Raw genomic sequence first — 17856 nt, 5'->3', positions numbered from 1 at the left:
TCTCGATCAACGCGAGCAGCAATGTCGCGATACGATAAACCGCAATCGCGATAGGCTACAATCGGACCTTTATCGAAGTCGGAAACGTGATGGTACGCATTTCTCCTCCTTACACGAGGCATCTGAACAACGTTTTACCAGGCAACGCCGGTCAACTGCTGTTTGTGTATGAGAAATCGGTTGGAAACTTTTCTCGTGTCAGCTTGTTGTTGGTGTCCCCAACGGCGCCAACCTTGTGTGAATGCTCTGAAAAGGTAATCATTTGCATATCACAGCATCTTCTTCCTGTTGGCTAAATTTCGCGTTGTAGCACTTCATCTTCGTGGGTAGCAATTTTAGTGGCCAGTGGTGTATTATGGTGCACTTTCGCTTAAGCTAGCGTACATGGGGAATCGACTTCAACCAAGAATATTTTGACCTGTCCTAAAAAGCGATGTCTGCACCACATTAATTGGTCGTCGAGGTAATGTTCTGGTTCTGAAGGAACAGCTGAAAGCCTAAAGCCATTGGTGAGAGCCCTAGCCAACAAATTTTCAATGTCGCCTTGCAGTCAACGTTCAGCGACACCTGTATTAGTAGAGCAACAGTAGAGGCAAAATTTGTCAGCATATGAGGAGAGTGATACGGAAGACCGGCCAGCTGCTGCTATGTCATTGACGGATATTAGAAAAAGAGGGACTCTCAGTACAGAGTCGTACAGGACCCCATTCTCCTGGCTGTGGTAGGTACCCGTGGCCAAGGACTTGTATCGTCGATTGGTTATGAAAAAGTTCTTGGTCTTGGGTTCGAAACTCGCCACCAATTAAGTTCCGATTAATAAACTTCCGGCGCCACAATTCACTCTCATTCCGGTACGACATTGTCACAGAAGGCGAAGGAGTGGGCAGGGGTTCGGGGCAATCCCTTCCCCTTCAGGTGTGACACTGCCCCTAAACGCAGATGAATCGGCAATGACCAACAACATGCGGATGCAGAAAGCAAAGGAAAGAAAGCAATGGAAACCACAGCATTATAGACAAATGACATGTGAACAGTAACTGGAAAAAAAGCGTCATGATGATCTCTCAATTGACAACAGCTCCCAGAATAATGACCCATTTGGATAGCCGGGAGGAAACTGCCAAGCGGGAGTTAATCATGAGAAAAAGATTTAATAACCAACGAAAGGATAACATTCTACGAGACGGGGAGTGGGATGTCAGAAGATTGAATGTGGTAGGGAATCAAGAAAATGTGAAAAGGGGAAGTAAATGCAAAGAAGACAAGGATTTCTGGTCAGATGAGTATAGGGCCATATTAACAGCAGCAAAACATCATATAACGAGAGTAAAATTCTCTATGAATAGGAAGGTAGATCAGAGAATGGGTTACTGTGAATAGTTCAGTAATAGAGCTGTTCATCTCAGAATTGACAGCAAAACAACATCGACAACGATGGGTATACATGCCGACGTCGCAAGCTGAAGAGAAGAGAAAGTGTATGAGGATATTGAAAGGATAATAGAATATGTAAATGCAAAGAGAGATAAAAATCAAATCATCATGGGGGACTGGATGCAGTTGTAGGAGAAAGAGCAGAAGAACCGTTACAGGGGAATATGGGCTTGGGACAAGAATGAGAGAGGGGAAAGACTGAGTTCTGTAATAAATTTCTGCTAGTAATACCGAATATTCTGTTCAGGAATCACGAGAGAAGGAGGTATACCTGGAAAAGGTCGGGTGATATGGAAAGATTTCAGTTACATTACATCATGGTCAGACAGAGACTCCGAAATCACATACTGAATTGTAAGGCGTACCCAGGAGCAAATATGGGTACAGATCACAATTTAGTTGTGATGAAGGATAGAATGAAATGTAAGAGGTTTGTGAGGAAGAATCAATACGCAAAGAATTGGGATACAGAAGTTCTAAGGAATGACGAGATACGCTTGAAGTTCTGTAAGGCTTTAGATACAGCAATGAGGAATACGTCAGTAGCCAGTACTGCTGAACAGAAATGGACATCTCCAAAAATTGCAATCACCAAAGCTGGAAAGAAACATATGGGTACAAAGAAGGTAACTGAAAAGACACCATGGTTTACAGAAGAAATACTTAAATCGATCGATGAAGGAAGGAAGTAGAGAAAAGTTCAGGGAAATTCAGGAATACGGAAATATAATTCGCTGAAGAATGAAGTAAATAAGACGTGTAGGGAAGCTAAGACGAAACGGCTGAATGAAAATGTGAAGAAATCGAAAAAGAAATGATTGTCGGAGGACAGACTCAGCATATAGGAAAGTCAAAACAAACTTCGGTGAAATTGAAAGCAAAGTTGGAAATATTAAGATTGCAACGGCAATTCCATTCTAAGTGCAAAGGAGAGAGCGGATAGATGGAAAGAATACATCGAAGGACTCTGTGAGGGAGAAGATTGGTCTGGTGCGATAGAAGAAGATACAGATAGAAGGTCCACTATTAGATTCAGAATTTAAATGGCCTTTGGAGGACTTAAGACCAAATAGGGCAGAAGGGTTAGATAACATTCAATCAGAATTTCTAAAATTATTGAGGGAAGTGGCAACAAAAGACTATGCACGTTCCTGTGTAGATTGTACGAGTCTGGCGATAAACCATTAGACTTTCGGAAAAATATCATCAACACAATTCAGAAAAGAACTGACAAGAGCGAGAATTCTCGCACAACTTGCTTAGAGCTCATGCAACCAGGTTTCTGACAAGTATAACATACCGAAGAATGGAAAGAAAAACTGAGGATGTGTTAGATGACGATCCGTTTGGCTTTAGGAAAGGTAACTGCACCAGAGAGCCAATTTCGACGTTGCGGTTGATAATGGAAGAAAGACTAAAGAAACATAAAGACGCAGTAGTAGGATTTATCGACCCGGAAACAGTGTAAACCTGTACAAGATGTTCGAAATTCTTAAAAAATAGGATAAGCTTTAGGTCAAATGTTGATGGTGTTAGGACAGCAACCAGCCACAAATTTACTTTGAGTTCCTTTATTCAAAGGAAACCGTTACCGGTTTCGAATCGTTGCGATTCATCATCAGACGGTTTACACGCTTTCTTTCTACATTTGGTGTGTTTTTATAGATTAATTGTCCTAAAATATAAATAAAACATAATTACAAACACGCCACACACAGATGGTGTGCCACGAGGGATAATGAGAGTGGACAACCAAGAACAACGGTGTAAGACAGGAATAACTCTTTCGCCCTACTGTTCAATCTGTGCATTGAAGAACAACTCGCACTCGCTGCAAATGCGTTTGAAGATAACAACTGTATGACACTAATAGTCCACCAGTGTGTCCTTGATCATTTAGCTGCAGTGCGGCCCTGAGGCAGACAAATTCCCACTTACTGATGAATTCTTACTCATGGTGAGTGGCGCATTACATCGCTCCAGGTGGCACACAGTGAAAGATAATTACACTCTCTCGACGCGCTGTTTTAGAACACGAAAGGCAGGTTGATAATTCTCAGACGCTGCGGCTGCAGCATAATGGAGAGCGAAACGTCCGGCGATGACGTTTGGTTCAGTTTAGACAGTACCATTCAAGGTAACACCAGATGCACCTGTAGGTGTCCGCAGGGACGTCTGATCTTAGCCCAAACCTACAAAGGAGAGACACGTCGTCTGATGGTAGAAACATACTGTTATTAGCATTCTAAGTTTCGTCTTCTTATTAGGTGGTGGACCCAGGCATGGAGCCGCTTAAAGACAATGGTTCAAATGGCTCTGAGCACTATGGGACTTAACTTCTAAGGTCATCAGTCCCCTAGAACTTAGAACTACTTAAACCTAACTAACCTAAGGCCATCACACACATCCATGTCCGAGGCGGGATTCGAACCTACGACCGTGGCGGTCGCGCGGTTCCAGACTGTAGCGCCTACAACCGCTCGGCCATCCCGGCCGGCTAAAGACAATGAGGTGCTCCACTGTTGGTTGTAACTTAGGGCCACTTATGTCCTCTGCGATTTCGAATGACGTCCAAGGTGCTGTCTTCGTCAGGGCGGGCCTGAGGAACAGGGGCTCGCTAAATCCGTTGCTGAAAGAATGGCTGTAGTTTTATTTTGGACTTCCTCATCAGTATTCCAGTGTGGCGGGGAGTTAGGGCGACAGCAGAGGCGAGAATATCCCAAGCAGCACTGTCGAGAGCGCATCTGGACAGACGTCCACGGGAGTGACGCTGACGGTGGGAAAGGAATATCAGCTATTGGTCTACCGCACAGTTCATCGTGGGCTCTCCAGTGGATGACCAGGAGAAGACAAGAGCTGCAAATGGAAAGGGCAGTGGCCGAGAGGGTTCTGTGCACCACTGTAAAAAGTGTTGGGGTAAATTGCGCCAGTAAATTTTCGAGGTCTTTACTGCGACTATTGATCGTGGTTTGACACCATAAACGATTACGGGCCTTGAAATCACCCAAGATTACGAAAGGCAGCTGGAGCTGAGACACCAATGCAAACAGTATATTCTGACACATTTCACAATCCAGAGGAAGATAAAAATTGCTGATGGTAATATCCCAATATGCCCTAACCCAAACAGTCGTAGCCTACACAGATATATTAAGAGGCGCAAGTTCACTATAAAGACTGTCCAGAACATATGTGCAAACTCTGCCTGACATCCTAACATAGGTAGCACGATTCTTATAATGACCCCAATATCCACAAAAAGCCGCGGTACGAATTGCTGGAAAGGAAGTCTCCTAAAGGGTAATACAGAAGGCAAGTGAAGCGGTTAAATGATGTCATAGCTCAGCCAGCTGGTGGAGAAAGCCGCTACAATTCCACTGGACATTAATGTTGTCGATATACAGTGACGCCATGAACGGATCAAGCAGCAGGTTATGCCATACCGTCACCTGCTACTATTGGTTGAAGAGTTGTGGCATCAACATACTTAGGTTCCAGTTTCCGTTGCGTGGTGCGAACTGGGGCCTCAGAGGCCACTGGAATCTTCGCATCAATTAGAGGAGTGGAACAGGTCATACCTAGTGGTGTGGGGGCACCGAAATCACTTTTTTCTAGAGGACGTTTCCTTCTTTTCCTCTGCTTTTCGATGTTTTCGAGAGTGTGTCTGAACTACTTCAGGTAAAGATGATGATAATGCAGCCTTACGACCACCAGTCTGTGGCTCATTCATCCACTGGCTGATGTCTGTAGACCAGCAGAAAGCTAGGAAGAAAGTTCCCCGACAGACTCCTCCCCGGCGAGAGAATCTGGAGGAAGAAGATTTGTCTCTAGCTGGGAGACTTGGTGAGTCGGTTTGTTCAGAGTATGTTCTTTTGTATTGTACTGTACTTGTATTTTCTGCTCCCTCTCAAAAACAGTGCAATCTGGTGAGCAGGGGGATGGCTGCTTACCACAGATGACACAGATGGGGCAGGGGCACACGTAACATTCGCATGCAGCGCCCATTGACAATCTCTACGCACTGGGCGAGCGTTGGAATGCGATTTGTCCGAATTTCAGACACTTGAAGCACGTGCAGCACTGCGTGGAGTGAGGGAGGGGGGGGGGGAGGATGAACGTACAGCTTCATTATTTCGCATCGTATACCATCACCTTGACCTAGTTAGCCTAAGAATCATCCTGAAAGATCAAGGTGAAGGCACTGGTAGCAACCATCGTCATTTGGCCTCCTATACACGAAAATAAGAACGAAGTGTACCCTGTCACTCGGAGATGGAGCGTAGCTCATAATCAGGTTTTAAGACAGTTCTCTGTGGAAAATGATACCCTGGACCATATTTAGAGGAGTGGCAGTCACCCAGCTTGTTACAAGCCAGCAGCGCTCATGACTGAGCAGAGGATGCTGTTTTCATCAAAATTGATCCACATTTCATTTTGCAGATGGCTGTCACTTCCCAATACTTGTCTCCAAATTTAGATGACGATCAGTTGGGCTATAGGGAAGGTAAAGACACCAGAGAGACATTTCTAAGGTTGCCGTTAATAATGGAAGCAAGACAAAAGAAAAATCTAGACACTTTCATAGGACTTGTCGATCTGGAAAAAGCACTCGAAGTATAAAATGATACAAGATGTTCGAAATTCTGAGAAAAGCAGGAATATGTTATAGGGAGAGATGAGTAATATGCAATGTGTACAAGAGCCAAGAGGGAATAATAAGAGTGGACGAGCAAGAACGAAATGCTCAGATCGGAAAGGGTGTAAGGCAGGCCTTTAGTCTTTCGCCCCTACTGCTCAATATGTACATCGAAGAAGCAATGATGGAAATAAAAGGAAAGTTCAGAAGAGGAATTAAAATTTAAGGTGAAAGAGTATCAATGATACGATTGGCTGATGACATTGGTACCCTGAGTGAAAATGAAGATCGATTACATGATCTGCTGGATGGAACGAACTATCTAACGGGTACAGAATATGGATTGAGAGCAAATAGAAAAAAGACGTAGTAATGAGAAGCAGTAGAAATCAGAACAGCGAGAAAACACCCGGACTGCTGGTCACAAAATAGATGAAGTTAAGGAATTCTGCTGGGCAAATAATTAATGACGGAAGGATCAAGTAGGACATGAAAAGCAGGCTAGAATCCTCAAAAAGGCATTCCTGGCCAAGAAAAGTCTACTAGTATTAATCATACTGTTGTTTTGATAAAGAAATTTCTGAGAATGTACATTTGGAGAACAGCATTGAATGTTAGTGGAACTTGGAGTATGAGAAAACCAGAACAGAAGAGAATCGAAGCATCTGAGATGTGGTGCCACAGACGAATGTTGAAAATTAAGTCGACCGATAATGTAAGGAATGAGGAGGGTCTGAACAGAATCAGAGAGGAAAGGAATACGTATAAACCACTGACAAGGAGAAGGGACAGGATGATAGTACAGCTATTAAGACATGTGGGAATGACTTCCATAGTACTAGAGGAGCTATAGAGGGCAAAAACTGTACAGGAAGACACAGATTGGAATATGTCCAGCCAATAATTTAGGACTTACGTGAGACCTGAGTTTCTCCTCGCGTATGCAACCTTCAAATAACTTCCGGGAATTCAACCAGGTAACACTTTCAGCCACCGCCGATAGTTCGGCCATTTTCAAGGCAAACTCTAACGAACAGACGACGTACATGCAAATTTAAAACCTCGGTCCTCGGACTGACGCAGGAAACATAACACACGCTGAACACTTGTGCCACCAAAGATGACTATAGTCAGAGATATCGATAGTTAGCCTACAAACTCGCAGGTGGAGGACTGATGGACTGAGTATAAATGGTACATACGATTTTAACTGCGATCTCGGAAAAACGGAGGGAGCAAGTTAATGAAACCTCACCTGCGAGTTCGTAATCTCACTACCGGTACCTCCTATCCTTGGTCACCCTTGGTGACACTAGTGTTCAGTGCTCTTCCTGCATCAGTCCGAGACCCGAGGTTTTAAATTTCCATGTACGTTGCCTGTCTGTTGCAGTTTGCTTTGAAAATGGCAGGGTGTTCTCCCGCCGAAATATCGGCGGTCGCTGAATTCCCGGAAGTTATTTGGAAATGAAACCTCGCCTGCGAGTTCGTAATCTCTACATCTACATCTACATTCATACTCCGCAAACCACCCAACGGTGTGTGGCGGTACCTCTTATCCTTGGTCACCCTTGGTGGCACTAGTGTTCAGTGCTCTTCCTGCATCAGTCCGAGACCCGAGGTTTTAAATATCCATGTACGTTGCCTGTCTGTTGCAGTTTGCTTTGAAAATGGCAGGGTGTTCTCCCGCCGAAATATCGGCGGTCGCTGAATTCCCGGAAGTTATTTGGAAATGAAACCTCGCCTGCGAGTTCGTAATCTCTACATCTACATCTACATTCATACTCCGCAAGCCACCCAACGGTGTGTGGCGGTACCTCTTATCCTTGGTCACCCTTGGTGGCACTAGTGTTCAGTGCTCTTCCTGCATCAGTCCGAGAACCGCGGTTTTAAATTTCCATGTACGTCGCCTGTCTGTTGCAGTTTGCTTTGAAAATGGCAGGGTGTTCTCCCGCCGAAATATCGGCGGTCGCTGAATTCCCGGAAGTTATTTGGAATTTAGGACTTAGGTTGCCAGTGATACTCTGAGACGAAGAGGTTGGCACAGGTGAGGAATTCGTGGCGCGCCGCAATACACAAAACAAAAATTCTCGGCAAAGAATAAGCGCTTTTTGGCCCTGAAGGAATCAGTCAATCTTTGTGCAAACCAAGTATTGCAGGGAGTATTGCTCTGCTTGTCGCTGGCCCCTATGTACTTCCATGACGTAGCCAGGAAAGGAAACTTTTTAGTGTCATATCTCTGCATTAGAAGAGGACATTCATAGAGACTGCTGCGGTCATATGACCACCAGTGGAAGACAACTTCATCTGTTTCATTTGTCGCTCATCCCTCCATGCTGCCACCCACTCCGAACAGAGGCTCTACCCATATGCTCCACCGAGCCTCAGCAACGGCTGCCTGGCCAGTAATCCACTTTTCGGGTTCAATGTGTCCAAATCCTGATGGGCACTTACTCCTTGGCTTATATGGAGAGTCAGGCATAAGCCGTGTGATCTCTGCGGGCTACCACCGCGCAAGTACTAGCTGAACCCTCCCCCCCTCTCCCCCATCTCCACGCCTGCCCCTACTATGGGATTGTTACTGTTTTGAGTTTTGGGTGTATTACCTGACTAATGGAAAAGATGGAAAGGCACAAAAGTGGAGCATACACCGTCTTGCCTGACCTTCCCTGCACGACCCACAGTTCTGGAGGATTTTGAAAATTGGTGGCAGGTCAAACCCAACTGCATGGACCACGCTTTTATTTAATGTAAAGCTGTAGTGAACGCCTGAAGTGGAAACTCGATTACCACTCATAAACCATATCAAAGCACGGTCCGCACCAAGGAAACCATCCGATGGAGAGTGGAAGTGTACGCTTGCAGTATGTAAAGGAAGTAATGCTGCCAAGGCTGGGGTTGCGCGTTTGCCAAACACGTGCTCACAAAAGAGTTCTGAGCACCTTAAGGGGCCGGTAGAGTCACAATACCATCCACTTGGTATAGAGCTAGAAACATAGTTGGTGTTCGGAATTTTTTGTTACTTGCCGCTTTTTCAGCTCTGGAAATGTGACAAACGTTTAGCTTCAAAAGTGCTTTGGATCACAGGTTAAACTGTAGATTAAACTATCTACGCAAGTCGCTTCGAAAATCAGAGGAAGGCAACGTCAGCCGGCCGCTGTGGCCGAGCGGTTCTAGGTGCTTCAGTCCGCAACCTCGCTCCTGCTACGGTCGCAGGTTCGAATCCTGCCTCGGGCATGGATGTGTGTGATGTCCTTAGGTTAGTAAGGTTTAAGTAGTTCTAGGTCTAGGGGACTAATGACCTCAGATGTTAAGTCCCACAGTGCCTGGAGCCATTTGAACCAATTTGAAGGCAATGGCATACTAGCTCCAAAAGGACCGTGTTAGTAAAGTACTGAGGTTTTCAAACCAACAGTGTAATTCGAAATCTGTTATACATATTCTTTTCAGTTATATCGAGAATCTTATTCTTTGGCATATTCTGCAAGATATTCGTATCAGCATTCCTCATCTTTTCGTCTTCTATCTTCTCCTGTTCAGTCGGCTAGGTGTCGATGTTGTAAATGCGTAACTCTTTTACTTCCGAACATCACAGCTGGTATCAACACTGTTTTACGCTGTTGCTGCGTGATTCCTCATATGTTTTTTTCATCATTATTATTTTGCTGTTGTATAAATTTTTTCTTTTCTGCCATATATATGTTTCATGACGAAAAATTCAACAGTATGCGTGGTGCGTTTTTCCCATCATTTTTATTTTTTTCTTTATCATGTTTCATTTTTCTCTTTTCTGCCGCATATATATGACAAAAAATTCAATAGTATGCATGGTGCATAATGTAGAACGATAAGAAGTAAAGTAAGGATTGGACAGTGCTGAAGGCTTAGAAAGCCAAGGAAGTACCAGCTGCGTTTTACGATACTGAAGAGCGGTTCATCTCTAGCAAGACCAAACTTCTGAAACGCGGTATCATCGTCCTGTTGTTGGAGTGGAAAAACGGACACGGGAAAAAAAGTGTATACATAGTTCATACACTCAACAGATACATCTTAAATGACAGTATGTTAGAATTCCTCAAAAATGGAGATCTCATGTGGAACGAATGAGCTATGAAATGGTTTTCCAAAGTCGATATTCATGCGTAAGAATACAGGGTTCCTCAAAAAGGACAAAGCGGGAGATGGAAATATCACGTTAGAAATTCACTAAACGTCTAAAGGCCCAAAACATGAACCAGACGAAGAAGAAGATGATGAAGAAGAAAAGTTGATGATAATAGTGTGTGGCTCATCTATGCGGAAGAATTTACATATCGAATAACTGAAATAAAAAATGGCTACATACTAGAACTCAGGTAGACAGAGAGAGTTATGTTGAAGAAAGAAACAAAGCCAAACAAATAACTGCAGCATCCAAGAAGAAATCTTGGGAAGACTTTGGAAACTGTTAGGAGACTTTGGGTCAAGCTGCTGGAAAACCATTCTGGAGTGTAATTAGCGGTCTTCGAAAGGGAGGTAAGAGGGAAATGACAAGTATTTCGGGCAGCTCAAGAAAACTGCTGGTGAATCCCGTTGATGCCTTGGGCAGATGGAGGGAATATTTTGAAGAGTTGCTCAATGTAGGTGAAAATACGATCAGTAATGTTTCATATTTCAATGTACAATGGGATAGGAATGATGATGGAAATAGCATCACTTTTGAGGAAGTAGAGAAAATGGTCAATAGATTGCAGTGCAATAAAGCGGCTGGGGTGGATGAAATTAAGTCGGAACTCATCAAATACAGTGGCAAGTCAGGTCTTAAATGGCTACACAAGATAATTGAAATGGCGTGAGAGTTGGGACAGGTTCCATCAGACTGGACGAAAGCAGTAATCACACCAATATTTAAATGTGGAAACATAAAAGATTGTAACAACTACAGAGGTATCTCTTAACCAGCGTTGTGGGTAAAATCTTCTCAGGTATTGTTGAAACGAAAGTGCGAGTATTGTAAGTAGGCTGTTTAGGTTCTTATATTGGTAACGCCACCACCACGTAGCGCTCTGTATGAAAATCACTGGCTGTGCTGTGTGCAGTCTGTGACTGGTTGGCATTGTTGAAATATTCTCTATTGTAGTGGGCAGTTGACTGTTAACAGCACGTAGCGTTGCGCAGTTGGAGGTGAGCCGCCACCAATGGTGGATGTGGGGAGAGAAATGGCGGAGTTTTGAGAGCGGATGATCTGGACGTGTGTCCATCAGAGACAGTACATTTGTAAGACTGGATGTCATGAACTGCTATATATATTATCACTTTTGAACACTATTAAGGTAAATACATTTTTTGTTCTCTATCAAAATCTTTAATTTGCTAACTATGCCTATCAGTAGTTAGTGCCTTCAGTAGCTTGAATCTTTTATTTAGCTGGCAGTAGTGGCTCTCGCTGTATTGCAGTAGTTCGAATAACGAAGATTTTTGTGAGGAAGTGATTTGTGACAGGTATAGGTTCATGTTAGTCAGGGCCATTCTTTTGTAGGGATTATTGACAGTCAGATTGCGTTGCGCTAAAAATATTGTGTGTCAGTTTAAGCACAATCATTTATAATTTTTCTAAGGGGACGTTTCAGCATTAGTTGAGGAGAAATTGAATGAAAATCACTATGGGTTTAGGCCTCTTAGAGGTTGTCAGGACCAGATCTTTAGCTTACGGGATATAGTGGAGAAGTGCTACGAGTGGAACAGGGAAATGTATCTATGCTTTATAGATCTAGAAAATGCATATTACCGGGTTTTTAGGAGGAAGGTATTGTCTGTTCTACGAGATTGTGGAATAGGAGGCAAACTTTTGTAAGCAATTAAACGTCTTTACATAGATAGTCAGGCAGCAGTTAGAGTTGACGGTAAATTGAGTTCATGGCACAGAGTTGTTTCAGGGTAAGACAAGGCTGCAACCAGTCTCCATTGTTGTTCACATTATTTATGGATCATATGTTGAAAACAATAGACTGGCTGGGTGAGATTAAGATATGTGAACACAAAATAAGCAGTCTCGCATATGCGGATGACTTAGTTGTGATGGCAGATTCGATTGACAGTTTGCAAAGTAATATTTCAGAGACCGAGCGAGGTGGCGTAGTGGTTAGACACTGGACTCGCCATCGGGAGGACGACGGTTCAATCCCGCGTCCGGCAGTCCTCATTTAGGTTTTCCGTGATTTCCCTAAATCGCTCCAGGCAAATGCTGGGATGGTTCCTTTCAAAGGTCACGGCCGATGTCCTTCCCCATCCCTAATCCGATGAGACCGATGACCTCGCTGTTTGGTTTCCTTTCCCAAACAACCCAACGCCAACCCAATAGTTCAGAGCTAGATCAGAAATGTAAGGACTATGGTATGAATATTAGCATCTCCAAAACGAAAGTAATGTCAGTGGGAAAGAGATGGCTTAAAAATGGTTCAAATGGTTCTGAGCACTATGCGACTTAACTTCTGAGGTTATCAGTCGCCTAGAACTTAGAACTAATTAAACCTAACTAACCTAAGGACATCACACACATCATGCCCGAGGCAGGATTCGAACCGGCGACCGTAGCGGTCACGCGGTTCCAGACTGAAGCGCCTTTAACCGCACGGCCACACCGGCCGGCGGGAAAGAGATATAAACGGATTGAGTGCCAAATAGGAGGAACAAAGTTAGAACAGGTGGACGGTTTCAAGCCCATAGGATGCATATTCTCACAGGATGGCAACATAGTGAAAGAACTGGAAGCGACGTGTAGCAAAGCTAATGCAGTGAGCGCTCAGCTACGATCTACTCTATTCTGTAAGGAGAAAGTCAGTACCTAGACTAATTTATCTGTGCACCGTTCAATCTTTCGACCAACTTTGTTGTCTGGGAGCGAAAGCTGGGTGGATTCAGGTTACCTTATCAATAAGGTTGAGGTTACGGATATGAAAGTAGCTAGGATGATTTCAGGTACTAGTAGATGGGAACAATGGCAGGAGGGTGTCCACAATGAGGAAATCAAAGAAAAACTGGGAATGAACTCTATAGACGTAGCAGTCAGGGCGAACAGGCTTAGATGGTGGGGTCATGTTACACGCATGGGAGAAGCAAGGCTGCCCAAGAGACTCATGGGCTCAGCAGTAGAGGGTAGGAGGAGTCGAAGTACACCAAGGAGAAGGTACCTGGATTCGGTTAAGAATGATTTTGAAGTAACAGACTTAACATCAGAAGAAGCACCAATGTTAGCACTGAATAGGGGATCATGGAGGAATTTTATGAGGGGGACTATGCTCCAGACTGAACGCTGAATGGCATAATCAGTCTTAAATGATGATGATGATGATAACTGAAATTGCGAAAGCAGACAGATAGGATGACCGAGACAAAAGTTTTATTTGGAGATTTAAGTGTGAGCGTAATACAAGGTAGTGTACAATGTGATGGGAATTGATGTACTGCATTTATGTTAAGAATTCACATATAAAGGAGTTTTACACAAAACTATAGTGTCAACCTTAGTCACGTTACTTTCCAACTCTTCAGAATTGTTTCCAAGAGCGATTAAAAAATCCTTAACTATACATTTTGCCCGTGGAACTCAGCGAAAGGTATTGCCTGCTCGACACGTATCATACACGCTTCATTTGACTTATGACGCTATAAATACTAATAACGGAGATCGAAACACATCGCTCCTCATTCACTTTCTACTGCTAATACCGTAACGCCTCGTTGCGGACGAGAGTAAAGCAATTTTTGCAAGCGGAAGTGAGCTGCCGCGGGGGTAACATCGTCGCGATGATGTGTGTTCCAGCGAGCGTAATACGGAAGCCGGGTAATTAGTTCTGGCTGTAGTTGCCGGCGGGACGGCCGCAATTCCTGCCGAATGCGGGATCACTTCCACATGGGGCTTTGCGCTCGCCGATCGCGAAAGCTGTTTTCCATTAACAAGCGGCGGCGGCGGTGGCGGCGGCGGCGGCAGCCGGCGGCGGCTCGGGCGACGCCCGCTCGCCCGCCCTGAATTATGTACGGCGTTTAGCGTCCGGCCGACCACAACAAGCGCGGCGCACTGTCCGCCGGGCTGCCCGGCCGGCTAATGCTGATTGTTGTAGCCATCAGTTAACAGCATTCCGCAAGCGGCGCCCTCCTACCCCCTCCCCCAACCACTCAGCTCTGTAGGGGGCCGCCGCCAGCGCGAGGGAGCGGCTTAACGCTCCAAGTTCCTGCCAAGGAGCTTTGCCTGAGGTGCTTACAAGCAGTTTATGCAGATTTCCGTGGCTGAATTTCTACATAACTTTGCTCTGTTCAGGTTACGATGGACGTACAATAAGCAATGGAAAAAATCTGTTTTCAGAAAGCACGTCGATTCTATCGAGCATTACAATACACCATAACACTCACTGAGTCACTCACTTATAGCACGGACAGATCATCGAGTCCGATGGGGTAGGAGTCTAAGCAATGGTAGGCAATGATGGTAACGATGGCCTCTGGTACGGATGGTCCTCAGGCTACTTCCGAAGATTTTCGAAGTAGGCGATGGCTGCTGCGTCCTCTGGAGCAGGTTTTCTTCTGCCGGAGCGCCACTCCTCCTTCAGCCACTTCTCCCAGTCGTCGGGGGTGAAGATGGGGAGGGCGTTGATCGCTCCGAGACACCACCTCGTGCAACGGACCACGAGTGTGGGGGAGGTCGCACGGGCGGTGGGAAGGGGAAGCTTGGGCACGTCTGGCGGCGTAAAAGGATATGGGTTGTCCCCGTGAGGGTACGACCCTTCCGCAATGGACGCCGCGATCTTCTTAAGGAAGGGCTGCACACTGCGCTCGTCAGGGAGCGGCAGGCACAGGGGCAGCTCCTCCTCCTCGACAGTGTCTTGCTCGACTTGGAAGGTGACTGGCGGCGCCCTTTCCCCGGTTCGTGGGACTGCCTCCACAGGGGCAGGCAGTCCAGGTGGCTCGACGTCCATCGCCACCCGCATTTCTGAAAGTGGCGAGATCATGGACATCTGCGTCTGCGTGGCGGCATCCACCCCCACCGGGTGCACCGCAGGGGAGGCGGGTGCGGGAGCGGGCACCTTCTTCTTCTTGAGAACTCGCAGCTCCTCAGTCAGCTGCTGGAGCTGGCGATGGACTGCTACGAGCTCTTCCTTAAGCGCGGCCCGTTCAGCCGCAAAGGCGGCTTGGAAGCCAGTTTTTCCACGACAAACGACTTTCAACAACTTACTATATGCATAATTGTTGCAACGGATATACACACACATATATGTGTGTGTGTGTATATCCGTTGCAACAATTATGCATATAGTAAGTTGTTGAAAGTCGTTTGTCGTGGAAAAACTGGCGACTTCGAACATCATTATGTTTTCCGCAAACAAAGTTGTATTTCACAAATGTTATTAATTGTCTTCATAATGTTAACCACGTATAGTTAACGGATGACGTAGAAACGATATTCCGAAACGAATACGTATAGCGTAAGACAAACGTTCGAATTAGAATAGAGATCCCACGAACACAAATTCGCTGTGGCAGGTATGAAATATAAACTCCGTTACTCGCTCGTTACACTTGAAGGACAGATGTTGAATGGGCCGAAACGAGCCGCCGCATAACAGCGTAGTTGCGTGCTAACTTCGAAAGCAGGTAGATGCGGTCCCTAGCGCAACTTATAACATCGTCGAAAATCAGTGCGGACGGCAGAGCTTTGGTACACCCTGTTAAAAGAACGGAAAAATGGAGGCGGTACAATTGGAGAGCGATCCGCCTTCACCAACATGCATAAGCAATTCATTAATTGTTTACATATATATATATATATATATATATATATATATATATATATATATATATATATACTCCTGGAAATTGAAATAAGAACACCGTGAATTCATTGTCCCAGGAAGGGGAAACTTTATTGACACATTCCTGGGGTCAGATACATCACATGATCACACTGACAGAACCACATGCACATAGACACAGGCAACAGAGCATGCACAATGTCGGCACTAGTACAGTGTATATCCACCTTTCGCAGCAATGCAGGCTGCTATTCTCCCATGGAGACGATCGTAGAGATGCTGGATGTAGTCCTGTGGAACGGCTTGCCATGCCATTTCCACCTGGCGCCTCAGTTGGACCAGCGTTCGTGCTGGACGTGCAGACCGCGTGAGACGACGCTTCATCCAGTCCCAAACATGCTCAATGGGGGACAGATCCGGAGATCTTGCTGGCCAGGGTAGTTGACTTACACCTTCTAGAGCACGTTGGGTGGCACGGGATACATGCGGACGTGCATTGTCCTGTTGGAACAGCAAGTTCCCTTGCCGGTCTAGGAATGGTAGAACGATGGGTTCGATGACGGTTTGGATGTACCGTGCACTATTCAGTGTCCCCTCGACGATCACCAGTGGTGTACGGCCAGTGTAGGAGATCGCTCCCCATACCATGATGCCGGGTGTTGGCCCTGTGTGCCTCGGTCGTATGCAGTCCTGATTGTGGCGCTCACCTGCACGGCGCCAAACACGCATACGACCATCATTGGCACCAAGGCAGAAGCGACTCTCATCGCTGAAGACGACACGTCTCCATTCGTCCCTCCATTCACGCCTGTCGCGACACCACTGGAGGCGGGCTGCACGATGTTGGGGCGTGAGCGGAAGACGGCCTAACGGTGTGCGGGACCGTAGCCCAGCTTCATGGAGACGGTTGCGAATGGTCCTCGCCGATACCCCAGGAGCAACAGTGTCCCTAATTTGCTGGGAAGTGGCGGTGCGTTCCCCTACGGCACTGCGTAGGATCCTACGGTCTTGGCGTGCATCCGTGCGTCGCTGCGGTCCGGTCCCAGGTCGACGGGCACGTGCAGCTTCCGCCGACCACTGGCGACAACATCGATGTACTGTGGAGACCTCACGCCCCACGTGTTGAGCAATTCGGCGGTACGTCCACCCGGCCTCCCGCATGCCCACTATACGCCCTCGCTCAAAGTCCGTCAACTGCACATACGGTTCACGTCCACGCTGTCGCGGCATGCTACCAGTGTTAAAGACTGCGATGGAGCTCCGTATGCCACGGCAAACTGGCTGACACTGACGGCGGCGGTGCACAAATGCTGCGCAGCTAGCGCCATTCGACGGCCAACACTGCGGTTCCTGGTGTGTCCGCTGTGCCGTGCGTGTGATCATTGCTTGTACAGCCCTCTCGCAGTGTCCGGAGCAAGTATGGTGGGTCTGACACACCGGTGTCAATGTGTTCTTTTTTCCATTTCCAGTAGAATTACAAAAAAATTATAATAAAAAAAATTGCTCGGGGCGAGATTCGATCCGGCGACCTTCGGATTACGAACCCGAGCGCTTACCGCTGCGCCACGACACTGTGGAAAGTTGTTAATCGTAGAGAGTATTTCACCGCAACGGTTTCTTTTAACTGTCGATTTTCTCGACAGCGGCTGAGAAGTGCATCTTGGTGCTTTGCCACATTACACCTCTGGCCATGAGCTTTTATTATGCGCAGTATGAATCGAATCTGAATTTCACAATTGGCGGCCTCCGCTTGTGAGTGCGCGTCGGCTGTCGTCGGCGGCCGCTGTTGCTCTCCATCGCGTTAATGAGAGGCCCTAGTGCGGCTGCGAGGTGCTGTCCCTTGCGTCCAACCATGGCGTTGGGCTAGCGACGTTGGCGTGCGTGAGCGACGGTAACGAAGTGAGCCGCAGCGGAGTGCGCGTGCCATATCATTCCCCACTCTTTTGACTAAATAAAATGTAAATGCGGCGTGGTTAGGGCGTCCCGTCGGGTAGACCGTTCGCC

Source organism: Schistocerca nitens, chromosome 5 (genome assembly GCF_023898315.1).
Source record: "Schistocerca nitens isolate TAMUIC-IGC-003100 chromosome 5, iqSchNite1.1, whole genome shotgun sequence".
Lineage (NCBI taxonomy): Eukaryota > Metazoa > Arthropoda > Insecta > Orthoptera > Acrididae > Schistocerca > Schistocerca nitens.
This window is presented reverse-complemented; position numbering follows the sequence as displayed.